The 15,361-nt window shown below is 41.1% G+C and overlaps 1 protein-coding gene across 1 annotated transcript in view; it reads left to right on the top strand.

Moving 5' to 3' along the window:
• The window catches only part of ITPR2 (inositol 1,4,5-trisphosphate receptor type 2), a 261,890-nt gene that overhangs the window by 199,509 nt on the left and 47,020 nt on the right, over positions 1-15,361 (top strand). The gene's annotated exons all lie outside the window — the stretch shown is intronic.

Here is a 15,361-nt window from a genome sequence, read left to right as displayed (position 1 = left end):
ACCCTGAGGTGCACCCCTACTCTGCAGCCTGCCTTTGGGGTAGAGGCTCCTTCCAGACCTAGCTCTTCTACAGCTGCTTGTGGAGGAGTGGCTCAAACTGGTGCTTGAGGTGGCATCCTGGAAAAATAAGCCTATTCTTGCTAGGTAGAGAGCATTCGCAATTCTCTTAAAAATCCACAGAGGAGATTCTGTTCTTTGTCTTGTTCAAATGTCATGCTCAGAGCCAAGGCTTCAACTTGACATTGCCAATTTCTTAGTCTGGGGTGAATGCCAGTGGTGTGTTACGGATAGTTCCATCAGCTCTTACACCTCTTCTTTTCCAGCCTCAGTTGAAAGAAATTGGTGTGGGTTTTTTATTACTGTGCTTTTAAAAGATCCTGTTAAAGCAGGCTGCACTTTGTTTTGCAAAGTCAGTAAGGCTGTCCACGAAGGGACCTCATCTTGATGTGATGTCTCTGTAGAAGTCTCAAAAGCTTTTGACATAGTAGCACAAAAAGTTTCATACTTACTCACTTCTTATGTACAGAAGTATTAGTAAAGGACAATCAGGTTTTTAAATGGCTACCCAAAATAAAGGAAATCCTGAAAGGCTAATGAAGTCTTCTGGCTTTTCAGGTGACCGCTTGAGCTTGCTACCAGTTAGTTATAACAAAGTATTTCAGTAGTTTGTAAACTAAAAAAAGGCTTTCTTGGAGTTAGTAGTATTTCTGTGAAGTTCGTGACCCCTTTACATTTACTATGAAGTAAGATAAGGCACTGGTTATAACCACAGGCTCCTGTAGTTTGCATGCATGTGTATATGTGCTTGCATTAACGGAAAATACTTCGGAGTGTTTCTCTGTGTTTTTCAACTAGATGCAAACTCTCTCAACTGGGCAGGAAGCCCAAGTTAATACACTGTACCTTTCAGCAGGGGCTTTATTCATGAGGCTCAGAAGAACGCAAAGTAACTTCACGTAGCTTCTAGTCAGCTTGCACCGTGGGAAGCACGCACTTTCACCTGCCTGTAAAACCATGTAGAGATGTCCTTGATCTGGGAGGATGTGAGTGGGTAGGAGTAGGGAAGCAACTTGTAATACTGTAACAAAATTTTCAAATTTTCAATGCCTTGTGACTTCCTCCATCTGGTTCCCAAAGCTGTTACGGGAGCATAGGGGTTCTGACCTCCCGTGTCACCCCTTTCATGATTCATGTTCCGTGCTCTCACACACGCAAAATGTTTACTCAACTGCCCGATTTTAAGCGTATGCTTAAATGCCTTGCTGGAGAGGGAGCATAGGTCTTGGAATTCCACAATACCTTTGTAACTACCAGGTAAATAGAAGGGTGGGGGGTTTTTTATGAGGTTAAGCTAAAAACGTCTTTAAATCCCAACAGAGTACCAAAGCTACTTATATTTTTATAATTCCCTGGTGACACCACAGCTTAAGAAAAAGTAATTTCCTCCAGCCCATATGGTTAGAAGAAATTAACGCTGCTTGATATCAGTGGAGGTATACAACATAAACGAACACGAACTTGAACCAGGCTACCTTCTGATAGACTAACACAGTTGGAAGTGTTCTTCCATTGATAAGTTCTTGGAATAAACGGAGCGAAAAGCGGCAGGATTTGCTGTGAATTGTAAGGTTCTTGCTGCAGGTACTACTAAGCGTACTGTAGCAATTGGACATAATGAGTAAGTCATACTCCTTCCTCTCTGGTACTAATTTTAAATGGACTCAGCAAAATAAGTCATTCAGCCTTATATATATATATATGTTTAATATATTAACTACATTAATAGCAGAATCAAGATTTCTGTGTCAAACTTGGCAAGCTTTATCAAACTAATGTCTTACTACCATGTTTACTTCATGCAGTATATTGCATATTAGTGTACACATATGAAGAATATTTGCTAACTAGGCAATTAAAATAGTAATAATTGATGGCATAGATTTATAGTTTGGGAGTAGTGGTGCACTACAGCCTATTTTTTAAAAAGTTACTATTTTTGACATTTGAAATAGGACTGGTTTGATAATCAGACTTGGCTATGATACATTTATTAAGGAGAAACTAAAGTCAGTTTTAAAAAATTTAGCTATCCAAATATGTAAAATTCTAAGAAGCACAAAGCCTTTTGTTTCTGTGGGTGTCTGTTTAGCATGTCCCTCGATATCTTTCATTGGGTTTGAGTACAGCAAGGACTGGGACCAGCTTTATTTTCCACATTAATGCTGTGCCTAGAACCGTGTGGTTCTGGGACTCATATACTACAGCAGAACAAATAAATGACAATAATAATAGTTGTTTCAGAAATATTTAAAGAGTTAATCTTCCTTTTTATAGGATTTTGGAACAGTTAAAAGCTTTCATTAATTTTGTTTCTGCATCTCTTAAAGTAGGTGGTATTGCCCAGTGTTATAGGTAAAGACACCAAGCCAGGAGCAGGTATAGACAGCAAGTCGTTAGCTGTCATGGGAAGCAAATACAGCTTGCTTGATCCCCAGTGCTTTGCTGTAACTGCTACATTGGGTTTCCTCCTATACTCACTCGATCCCAGCTGCTTTATTAATGAGGAAAATTGACATTTATCAGGTAGTACAGTCGAGAAGTGCATAATCACTGAGCATATCCAGGAGTCTTTTAAAGAGATCGTGCTAATGTATATTTTTCAAATAAACTTTCCTGTGCTGCTAATATTATGGATTGTTAAGGCAAGAAGAGCTTTCATAAGATAACGGATACAAGTGTGTGCATGTGTGTGAGGGAGGAATTGTAAGGCTTAAGGTTTTTTTTGTGGGTAGTTATTTCTGGTGTTGTAGCTTGGAGCAGCTGCTGGCTTTCCTTCACTTAGATGTATTTTAACGTTCAAACAGATAAATGTAGACCTTGGTCCTCCTTTTCCCTTGTGTTTGTGCGTGCACACATAAAATAAAATACATTTATTAAAACATATACTATAAAGTAAATGTAAATTCTCATACCCATCCATTTGTCTTGACCCGCATCTAATTCAAGTCAAGACAAAGGATTCCATGGCAAGACCTTGCTTAAAACAAGGAGAGCAAATTTTCCGTGGTTTAATATATGAGGAACACAAGAAGTAACACTGTAAATGTGTGCCTTCAAAAGTGAGACAGGATCACTGCATATAACTTTTCCTTTAGTACGAGAATCCAAAGCCTTCTGAACTGGCTGGGTTGTTCCAGGCAGACAAAACGATATTCTGCATGAAGTAAGTGTGACTGTGGCCAGGGGTAAATTTGGGGTGAAATTTGACTGTTTAAAAAGAAATGTTGATGAAGAGGCAGAAATTAATTACTTAATACTGTGCATTGGCAAGCACCTTCTATAAGACACAGCAAAGAAACACCTGGAAGGCTATTTGGGATAGAGAACAGGTGGAACCAGTTACAACCCCCAGCAGTGTGCAGTGGGCATTAACTGGCTGAAACAATAATATCATGATTATACAATGGAAAAAAGATGAACAGAATCCAAGTGGAAAAGTCTTGCAAAGACACCTTCAGCCTTGATGGTGGTGTTACCATTACTGGCCCAAAACATTTGCCTAAAAGAGATCTCCTTGTCCTTGTGGGAGCTCGGAGTTCTCACAGCATTTTGGTCTAAAAGAGAGGCTTATCCTCATCCAGTGGGGAGGCAGCTTTCAGCTCCAGCAAGGATCCCTCAGAAACACTGAGATCTGGGGAACACTGGTTCAGTGAATTTTTAAGCTTGCTGACCTCTTTCTGCCCATCCTCTGCCTCAGGTAGATGCATTGCTTAAAAACAGAGCTGTGGCCTGTTAGTCCCCTGTGTCTGTCTTGACAAAACATTAGGTTGTACCTAGGTTCTGCTGACAAAGATTTTGAGTTGATTCTGTTCTGTGAATGAAATGGCTTCGTTCGTTTGAATTTTTATACATCTTTGCCTGATATACTCTAAATAAAGTGGTGGGTTCAGTGTATGAGAGTAGGATTTGGAAAAAAGACCCAAATTCAAAAAGGGCTGAGTTTTTCTGGTGTAAATGGATGTACTGTACCAGAATCACTGGTTATATTGAGTGAAAATACAGATCAGTTACATTTTGTGTAGCAATGACCATTTTCAAATTTTGCAGTTGATGTGAGCAAGCAGCAATAGGTAGATATTACTGGGCATTGTTTTCCCAAGCACCCGTGGCAAATGGAGAAAAATACTACACATACTTAAAAACAATATCAAAAGGACTACCTTTTGAGGCCAGAAGATGATCAAACCTATCCTTTAGGGGAAATCTGTCCTTCAGGATGAATAGCTGTGAGTTTGTGCAATAAGGATGCTCCCTTTCTGCAGGACAGGTAGAATTTTTAGAGCTAAAGGATGTCGGTTTTTGCAAGGCTTTGCTGAGGTTTGCAGTTTTTTTGGGTTGGGGTTTTTTTTGTTGTTTCTCTCTCCTTAACAGAGAAGCTGTTGCTGATAGCAGTGCCAAAACAAAGGGCTAATGGGGACCAGTCCCAGGAACCGTGACTGTCAGGGGACTCGTATCCTTGGCTGCCAGACCCAAAACTTCTCATAGAACTTTTATGCTCCACATGTTGTTTTGTAGTTATCATCCTGATGAGACAGGCTATGGCATCAAAATGACACCGGCTAATTAAATGTCAGCAGAATCAGAAGCTGTTGCAAGGTTTTTACACTTAGATTGCCAAGATTGAAACAGAAGCCAATGACGCACATCACCCTCCTTGCGGCTCATTAGGATGGTATATAACTCTACCTTCAGCCAGCTACAGTATAGAGAGACAGTATGGAGGCTGCCACAGGGGCTTGACACTAATGAGCACCTGAAAGATTAAACAAATGTCTGTGGCTGCTGTTAGGTCTCAGGTTAAAACCTTGGCAACTTGTCCTTCGATGTTTTCTTTTTCTCCCCTTCTCCTTGGAAGTATTCACCTCAGAATCCTGTCGTGACTTTGATAGGGATCTACATGGGGACCTCTGTTTTCCTTCTGGTGTCCTGTTGGCTTAGGCTGCTAAGAGCTGCTTGGATTCAGGCTAGAGCTTTTTACTGTAGGCTGGCCACAAAGGTTTTAGCTTATTTCCATTTTTCTGGTTCTACTTCTCTAGAGTAAGATTAAGTGTCTATTATACATATGTGTTTGTTTTATTATAAGTAATATTAATGAGGGATATATCCTGTTTGGCTGTGGCAACTGTGCATTTCGCTAGTGCACAGGTGGCCTTAATATTTCTGCTTTGTGGGTTTCTTCTTCTATCTTTAACTTCTGTAATCCTGTGTCCTTGTGTTTTGTGGTTTACAAGATTTTTTTGTCATTGGGAAATACGTTCTATTGGTGTTGGGGCCCAAACGTTACACCAGAAGAAATATCCTTTCTTTGTCAAATGTCAGCATTGTGAAATCTTCACATTAGTCTGTGGTTTTACTTTGAAAATTGGCTGTGGGACAATGACATACTGTTTAAGACATTCTCTGCTCTCAGGCTCATTTGCAGTCCTGTATTAGTAATAAACATTCTACCTTTTTATTGCTATCTGAAGCAGCACGGGCTGGGGAGAATGACTTTAGTTCTCCTTTGGTTCTGTACCACCAGCACAGCAGTTACTTAGCTCCTCACTTTAAGAATGGGTCTTCATTTAGCCGTATCCTCAGCGGGTCTACATGGGAATGCCTCCACTGAAAGTAGGCAAGCAATACTCATTCATACTAGTATAGGATCTGTTGCCCACAAACCGTACTCTTACCCTAGAGCTCCCCACTTGCATTTGGCATGCAGTGTGTTCATTAAGAGTGATGATATATGGGCAAAAAAAGAGCACGGCTTGACTTAGAGCTTTTCGATTGAATTTGCATGGAGGAGCGTTAAGTAGAAATAAAAATAATTTTACTTGTAAACTGAGTAAACTCAATCCAGAAGTCATTGAGAGACAATAAATGTGGAACCGCACAGTGCCATCTTAACAAAGTCGCTCTTCAAAGTAGGCGGCACTTTCAGTTGCCCTCAACTGCAGGGCATACATATTGTCTGCTCAGAGACATCTGTAATGCAGCTACTTCATTCAGATTGCAGTGAGCTCCCCTTATTAAGAAAGCTGAATTACACAAACTGTTGAGTTGTAATAGTCTTCTGTAGGTAAAGTCTTGCTCTGGAGGCAGAGCTGGGGCTTTTCTATTACAGGTGACTTTCAAATGAACCAAAGTGCTCTTTCTCTTATATCTAAAGCACAACTAAAACATTTTATCCTAAGCTAGGAGGAACTCGCTTTGTTTGTTTGTTTTGAGAGGAAGTGAGGGTAACCTTGGAAATATCACGAAAGTGAAGTCTGGTCTGTCTTAATATTATCAGAGCAGTTCTAATAGGCCTCAGATATCTGCATTGTGAAATCCTACACCTTAATTAAAAACAGGGGGGGACATCTTCTCAAACAAAGACATACTTTTTTATCCGTCTCAATTGTGCAGTAGTCATTGAAGTAATTACAGGTTAACAAAAATAAAGAGCATTAATCAGAATGTCAAAATATGTCTGTTCCTCACAGTTCCTCAGTTTTAACTCTCATCTCCTCTGATGTCATAATTTAATTAGGTATCTCAGTCATCATAGAGTTTTCCAGAATAGACAAGATCTTAATTTGTAGTCTGCAAATAGGCAGAGCTACCTCAGTTGCTGTCCTCTTTATTTCACTTATTTAACAAAGCTCAGAAAACTGAAAATTAGATCCACCTTGCACTTTTTCTGAGGCAGCCTTAAGAGTTACCGATTAAAAGTGTCCAGCTGTGAAATTTACTTTTAACAGCTGATTATGCTTTTCTGCACCAAAAGTGAGATGATCAGTTACTTATGATTACCAGTAGGTTTACAGGAGTAAAACACCGTCGGACCTGCACACAGATAAGCATCTAATCAACCTGGGGTTAAAGAAATGGTTTCTCTGCCATTGTGTATGGACAAGGATTTTCAGAATTTGTTTTATGAATGATGATCTGTGGTAGCCTTAAATGAACTTGGCCTTTCCAGCTTTCTATAAGTCTGTCTGCAGAGCACCATTTAGTAGTTGGTTGGGTAAAGCAGCATTATTTGTGAATTACTGATGAAGAGAGATGAAATTTTTTACCCTTTTGCTCTCCCAGCGGGAACTGTTACTTCATACGTGCCAGCTGAAAGTGCTCTCCTGAGGATAGTAGCCATAATACAGAGTTGGAAAGAGCAACTCATCATTTTACTTTCTCTTCTCTCTGTTCCTGTGCCCCTAAATTATTTTTTAAGAGATATTCTGCTCTGCCAATTGGAGGGTGAGACAAATGTTCAACAGCATGATTGAAAAAGCTGGAAAATTTCACCACTGTAATTAATTGAAGGGAGACATTTCTCAGTTCCTGTCCATCTCCTGCACTTGGTAACTGCTCTGTTTTGTACCCCACAAAGTATATACATCAGACCCCTGCAGAGATTAGGAAATGCATGTCTTTTGTGAATTTGACAGATTGCAGCTTCAGCTGTTTACTTGCTCTTTAGTCTTATATGGTTTTGACCCTGAATGACCAAGTTATGGTTTTCTGTGTGCTGTGGAAATACCTGTTGAAGAGGTGGGATGCTAACAGGATTGGCTATGAACAGACTTTTTACTTTGCTATTGCTGTAACCACTAAGGCGGCCACGTAATGGCCATACCCAAGTGCTTGAATCAGGGAGGCTGAGCCACAATACCAAGTTGCAACTGAAGACTTAAGTCTCTTTAATAAGCTTCATTGAAGATCAGTAGATGGCTTATCCCAGCCTCTACAAGTGCAGTGTACATACAGTGGCCGTCTTCCAAGCCATACCTCCATGTAGCAGAACTGGTGGTTATATCATAGATTGGGTTGGTGAACTGCATCCAGCTTAAGGAGTCACAGTGTGCAAAAGACACCATGGCACTAGACTGCAAGTGTACGTGATGAGACTTAGGGGTGGGAAAACATGAGGAGGGAGCCAGTGATGCAAGTCTCACACTTCAGGTCAGAGACTGAGCTGGTTTCCATGTAGTTTGGGTAGACCCTGGAGAAGAGAGACCGTGAGCCCATTCTGGAAGTATCAACCCATGAGTTACTTTCTGCTCTACTCTGGTGCCAGAGGAAGGGAGGTTGGCTGCCAATGTCTTCTAGTCTTATTGCTTACAGAAGGAAATATGTCCATACTTAAGACTTAAAGACTTAAAACTGTGGTTCCCCTCACCACATTGTCCCCAAAATAAGTCTCATAAGCAGTTCCTCCTTTTGTTTGCACTAGCCTTCCTTTTCTTTAGAAGCCACATACTGGACAGCTGTAGATAGCTATTTTGCTAAGAATCACTGTTCTGAGTAAGAAGAAAAACCTAGAAAGTTAAGTGCTCGAGAGCAAAAAGTTTTTGAGTGTTCCTGAAAAGGGTATGCCATTCACAGCTCTTTTATCTCACGTTTATGTTTGTATTTTGTATGTATATACAATGTTGGTGGCTTTTGGCGGTGAACAGTTCTCTTGCTGTGTGGATTTGGGATCCATATGCTTGCTGGTCTGTTACTGGTTTTGGTCTTTCTCAGACTGGGTCTGTACAGTGTTGGTGAGCATGCCGTTAAGGTCTTACTTTGGGCACAATGTTTTACCTGCCTTTCATAGAAGTTGCATGTGGCTAGGATCTTCTTCCTTGCTATGCTGTGAAGAAGACTAGTTGCAGTAACTCTGCTCTCTTTTTCTTCCTTTTGCATTGAACTTTTTTGTTATCTTCCCGTAATCGCGTCTAACACTTCCATCATCTCCTTATGTCCTTCCACCCTGTACTCTCCAAAATTTTGCTTACAGGAATCACAGGAGACAGTCTACAAATGCAGGTGTGTCATCCTGTTGGAACACTCTGGATTGCATACTGCTGTCCACATCCTGTGTTCAGTATGAGCAGTGTACACCAAAAACCGTATGTGACCAATGTATGCATTGAGCCAGTTTGGCTCATGTAGGCACAGCTGCCCATGACAGTTTACAAGTAGCCTGCAGAGATGTTTCACACCCGTCCTCCCCCAAATGAATTTTGTTTTGTTGCAACACATTTTATCTGACTGAACTTTCCCCACACATACACTTTATTTTTTTGCAAGTAAGCTTTGCCTGCAAAAGAAATTACAAAGACGACAAATGGAAGTAAAGCTCGTTGAAATAGTAGCAAGTCATTTTGTCTTCTGCTGGCTTTCATCAAGGATAAAAGAACAGCAAAACCACAGCAAAAATACCAATAAAATTACTGTGGGGGCTGCAAACATAATAGTGATAGAGATCACTTAACCATGGTGGTTTCTCTTATGTGATAATGTTGAGGTGTTTTATCTCTCCCTTCCCTGTGAGGTAGATCACTATTACCCACAATTTGTAGTGCGTACCACGTGGAGGCTGGGGAGGAGAGGCGGTGTCTCAGAGGTCACACAAGGCCATTGAAGACCCAGCAACAGAATCCAAAGTGTCTGGACCACCCAGGGCCCTGCTCATGTACCACAAGCCATCAGGGGAAGATTAACTCTAAACTCTTTTGGTTGCTCTGTACAGTATAATCATCTAAATGAAATCAATGAATACTTGATTTGAGAGTCTCCCATTGCTCCATCCCTGCTGTTCCTAATGTTTGTTAACAGATTGCTTTGTGGTAGAGTGCAAAGGTGCCGCTCTATAAAACTGTAATGACTTCTGGAAAGGAAGTTGCCCTGTGTATTGCAGAAAGCACCATTCAGTTTTGATTGGAACATGGGGAGTTGAGAAGTTGTTATTACTGCTAGTACAGCCAGTTGGAATAAAAATTTCTGCTCGGTTATGGTTAAGATGACATTTCCTTTTTCCTTGCTTTCTCTCTCTCCTTGTTTGCTGATGGGATAGGAGTGTTCTCATTTGCCCTGGGCAAAGAGCTGGCGTGTGGTGAGGTCCTGGCACGCTGAGGAAGAGGATCTCGTTTTCTGTCTCCTATCCTCTTCTGTCTCTCACCCATCCTGTTTGCTACTCCCTTGACTTTCTTTTTGCTGTTGTTTCTCGGTCCTTGGGGGTTTTTTTGTCGGTCCCCAGGCAGCCTTTTTATCCTTTCTTGTTCTCTGAGCAGAAAATGAAGCGTTCAGTGAGAAGACTGGGGTTTCCCCTTGTGAGGGAGTTTGGTGGTGCCAGATCTCACACTGCCTGGCTTCAGGAGCCAAGGGACTGAAGGGGAAAAAAGAGGAAGAGATTGCGGCTGTAAATGAGCCCCAGCTGCACCACGAGTCTGTTTGCACAGCAAGGTGAAACTAATCTGAACAGACGCAATTATTCTGCTGTTGCTGCAAGTTATATTTTGTCTCATTTCTTCCTGGTGAAAGACCACTGGCCTTTGGGCTAGCAACCCACGCCGCAGTACGTCTGGTTACTGACAGGGTAGAGATGAAGATAATTTTCAGCGGATCTATCAGGTGTCATGCACTGGACATCAGGTCTGTACAAACAGCTCTTGCCTCACTTTCCCCAAGGTCTGTAGTTCATGAACTTCCAGGACTGCGTGGTGGCCTCTCTGCCCTGACACGCTACACGGGGCTGACCGGCACACCAGAGGCTTGGCTAGCGAGCTGCAGCTGGGGCACGGGGAAGGACAGAGAGGACGCTGTGCAGTGCTATAGCTTTGTAAGCGCACCACGCGTCCAGTTCCCTCCCCAAAATGAGCCCCAGTGCCCAGCACGCTCCCGACTGCTGCCTAGCCCAGTGCCCTTCCCCTGCCAGGGGTGCCTGCGTGCCAGGTATCTCCCCCGGCAGGTAACAGCCTTGCTGCTGCCTCACAGCGCTGAGAAGAAACTCGAGAGAATTGGTGACAAGGATAATATTTTAAACAGTTTTCTGGTTTTTTAGATGTTTGTAACACTTCTTAATAGTAGTACTGTAAATATAAAGTGTTTCAAGGCACAGAAACTATTTGTGCCTTTATTTATGCTTCTTGGCCAGTTATCCAGAGCTTATAGTAATGCTCCATTGGCCTTTTCTAGAAAATCAGTTTAACATGTTTGACACTTTGCCAGTGAACCAACTCTTCCGTGAAAACCCTGGTTGCTTACAGGACACTAAGCCTCACCCACTTAAATCCCTTTATACCGTTCTAGTCATAAAAAATCACCTTTACCCCTCACGTTTGGCGGTCTCAAAATGCTGGAGAATGAAGTAGATCTCACAGAATTTGGGGGGCTTCAGCCTGCTGTTTGTAGCTCATATTTCTCGGACTCCTGTCCTTTTCTGGGCCTGAAGCAAAACCTGGTGAAATCAGCAGGAGTTTTGACAACTGTCTCGGCTGTGTACTTGGTTAGACCTCGTGCCTCCGATGAGGATTGGGCTACAGAGGAGACCCTTGCAGTTTACAAGTTACAACCAGGGACTGACACGTTCTTGTAAAAATACAGAAGGGGTCTATGGTTTACAGAGATAATGAAAAGTGGAAAATTACTTTCTCTTTTCCCAGAAATTTTTCCAGACACACACACATATGTACATACGTATTTTGGCAAACCAATCTAGTATCCCAAGTCAATGAGTTATTGACAGGCTGATGACATGAACGTTCACAGCTTTAAATCACTTTTTCTCTGAGAACATTTAAATAACTGCATTTTTCTTCAAGAAAATGTTGACTTTAAAACAAAAAGCCTGCAGCAAACCCATATATTGTTAATTGCAAAAGATGGGTCTGCTGTGGTTTTCCATGCTGTGCCGATCATATATGGAATCCCAGATGACTCGCAGATCTGATTTTATAATCATGTTGTGTGAGGAGTTTAGACTGAGTATTCCTTGTAATTCTGTCATTTATCTCTACTGTTTCTTTATTAATGTCTTCAGCGTTCTTGGTCTGTCCTCAATCTTTCACATTTTGTACTGAAGCTTTATTACAGTGTTTTCCAAATTTTTTAAGTAAAAATCTTTCAAGATGAGCAACAGTCCTTCCTCGGGAACTGACTGAAAGCCAAGTGATCTTTATTCATATAGCTATTGCCTTACACATCTCCTCTTTGGAAATCACTGTTCCATTGTATGCTATTTCTTCCTCATCCCTGCATGCCTTGATGAGTAGTAAAATACAGTGTTGACATTTAAAATATTGTCACTGGCATGTTTGATGGGTGAGTGTATGACTGACTAACTGAGTTTTCTCCTCAGAGGTGATTTTTTTTGGGCTCTTTGCAAATTCAGGCTCTATCGATGGTTATTTTTTCTATCAGTTATGCTTGCCGTGCATTTTTGAGCTTTGCTTTGCAGACATAAATGGGGCTGTTCTTTTCATTAAAGGTCCTATTGTCCATGCCCATCCAGTGTCTTGTTTGTCAGCTGCCCCAGAAGATTTGTGCAATAACACTTAACGACATCACAGGAGTTAAATGTGAAAAAATGTCATTCAGAGCTCGCACAGCCTTTACATGCCAGTCACAGACGGTCACCTAGGGTGTATTATCAGCTTGGATAAGCTTTCCGTATTTTAGGTTCACAGTTTGTCACTGCATTGTTATTTTCATTGCTATGTCTTTGATCTCACAAAAAGCTCGGCACTGGTCGAGGAGTCTGTTGACATAGTCCCCTTTGCCCATGTGGGCCTTTGAGCTCATTAGAGGGCGAAGGAAGGATCATGATAGCAGAGCTTCAGAAAACATTGTAGTTGCCAAAAAACATAGCATTTCTAAAGCTGTTCTGTGTCTTACTGTGGGCCTCTGCTTCAGAGCTGAACTTTCACAGATTGCTGTCCACACCATTCTTGTATCGACGTAGTTGTGACAATACAGAAATATTAGCAATGCTTATTATTGTGTCAGTGTAGAGGAATCCATCCCACATAGGAACTGCAATACAAGAGGAAAATAGATAGACCCTTTGCCCTGAGGTTACTGTCTGAAGGTCTACACTACAGAAGGTAAGAGATACAGAGAAATGGGGAAGCAGAAGGAAATGAAGTTATGAGTGCTTATTGCCTAGCACTACTGCTGACAGCTTTAGGTAGGTTTCTCTTCTGAAATGTGCCGTAGTTCCTCCAGCTTGGTCAGCAGTCCCTGGTTGTTTCCGATGTGTCTTTGCTGGCAGCCGAGGTGCTCGCGCAGATGTTCCTGGCCTTTTCTTCAGATCTTTTGGTCTAGTGCTGGTGTCAGGAAGCCCCGGCTGTATGGTGCTAGGCTCTCTACACACATCAGCCCAGGACAGTCGCTGCCCGAAAGCACAGTCTGATAAAGTGTAATGAAGATCACTGAATGCACATGGGTTTGAAGTACATGGCTGCTATTCACATGAAACCTGATAGTAAAATATGCACTGCATCAGTGCTGTCTCAAACCACCAGCCGTCTGTTAAATTCACGCGCTGTGCTAGTCAGTCCCATTACAGCACAAAAGGACTGAGAGGGTTTTCCCTTCCACGTGGTAAGGGAACTTTTGTTACTGATATTTATCGAGAGATACTTTTACAGTAAAAATGATGGACAGTTAAAAGCATATCAGGAAGCAATACCTTGAGATTTCATATGGTTCACAAATGGAAGTTCCAATTCGGTATACAAATTCAAGTGTATTTATAAAAGAATTCTTTTGTGGTTCTAATGGAGATTTCTGAACCTCTACATGTCCTTTTCTCCAAACTGGCATAATTTTAATATGAGAAGAACTATCCATACATCCTTGACTTGTCATTTATTAGAAAACTCAAAATCTTAATGGTTGACATTGGAGAAAAAGGGTCAAGATACAGGCAAAGTTCCTCTGTATTGCAGAAGATAAAAAAGGGAGAATATATTTGCTTCTGGTTATGCTAATTCATCACTCCAACCAGGGTGTGATTGCATTCTGTCTAGTCAGTTCTTTTCTTCGTATCTTAAAGAAGAGATATAGCCAAAGTAAAGGGCATTTGGAGATGGGCAGGGAAAATAATTGAGTCACAGAGAGTCTTCTGTTTGAGGAGGGATGGGAAAGATAGGGATTGTTTTAATTTAAAGAGGAGACAAATAAGAGAGGATGTGACAGTAGTGTACAGAATGATGAATGATACAGAGAAGGTGAATTGGGTGCTCTTGCTTGTACAGAAATGGAGGGACATTCAATAAAGCTGAAAGGCAAAACCAGTAACACTGTTTAAAGGGAATTTTTAAACAGTAACTACCTTGTTTTCTACAAGCTCATCTTTTTTCTCCATGATGCTAGAGCATGTATTGAAGGGGATGCAAAAGACCTCTAGAAAATGAATTCAGGCTGTCCTGTTGAGATGATGATGTGGGCATACTGCAAACACTACTGACTGGATCAGGTTATATGGCATATGTGAAGGAGAACAACTAGTTAGATGGCCTTAGTGATCCTTGGTAGCCTTAAAAATAAATGGAAGTTGCATAAGATATTAATACGTGTAATGACACTATCCATACATTTGCTAGATAGAGTAAAAAAGTAATTATTGATGGAAAGAATATTGCTCTGCAGTTGTCCTCCATGTGGTTCTTTCCATGTCTCCCTGGATATCTGCTCATGACCCTTTTATTAAAGGCTGATGTTCTGCCACGTTGGCTTAGTGCTCTACTGTTGGGACCAAGCAGACTTCTGTCCCTGAGGAAGTTGTAGGAAATACATTTGTCCTTCCTGAATATTCCTTTCTTGGTATTCTCTTGCTTTTGGGTATTACACTTATTATCTTTAATTAATATTAAAGATAATGTTAATTATTTTAATGTTAATTATTTTAATATCCACTTATTCATCTTTAATAAGTTTGTATCAAGATTCAGAAGAAAAAATTATTTTGATCAGTAGATTCTAGGGAATTTCAGTAAATAGAGTAAATCGTGTACATATCTCTTCTCCACCATTCTTAGAAAGGGGATGGAGAGACGTGCAAATGGCTTATAAACGAGTGTGACCACTTTCTGGTTAGATTATTACAATATCTCTTTAGATCTGTTGTTACTTTTAGACTTTGATCCCTGACACTCTTTTTGTAGATTTGTAATTATTTTATAATTCCTCAGCATACTGCGTTATTTCATGTAGTACAATCCTAACGCACCTGTGGTGATCATCACTTCATAGCCTAGTTCCTGTGGTCATTTGAGTGCTGTGCCTGCCTCATTTCTAATGCCTGTGTCTGGTCTGTTGTGGTAATGTCTGTGTAGTGATTAAGACCTGGATCACATCTGCAAGATAGCCTTTCCTTTCCTGCCTCAGTTTTCCCCCACTTTAAAACACCTCGGAGGTTCTGGATGAAACCACTCACTATGGTATAGGGAAAATTGCAATTTTAGTAGTGTTTTCTCATGCCTTGTAATTAAGTCTTTGTTTCTCACTGACCTAAAAGCCATTGTGAATGCATTTGCTGACATTCTAGTATTAAACTTTGTGCAGCTCT

Source organism: Balearica regulorum, chromosome 1, assembly GCF_011004875.1.
Source record: "Balearica regulorum gibbericeps isolate bBalReg1 chromosome 1, bBalReg1.pri, whole genome shotgun sequence".
NCBI classification, from domain to species: Eukaryota; Metazoa; Chordata; class Aves; order Gruiformes; family Gruidae; genus Balearica; species Balearica regulorum.
Note: the sequence above shows the minus strand (reverse complement) of the source record. Positions and strands in the feature narration are given on the sequence as shown.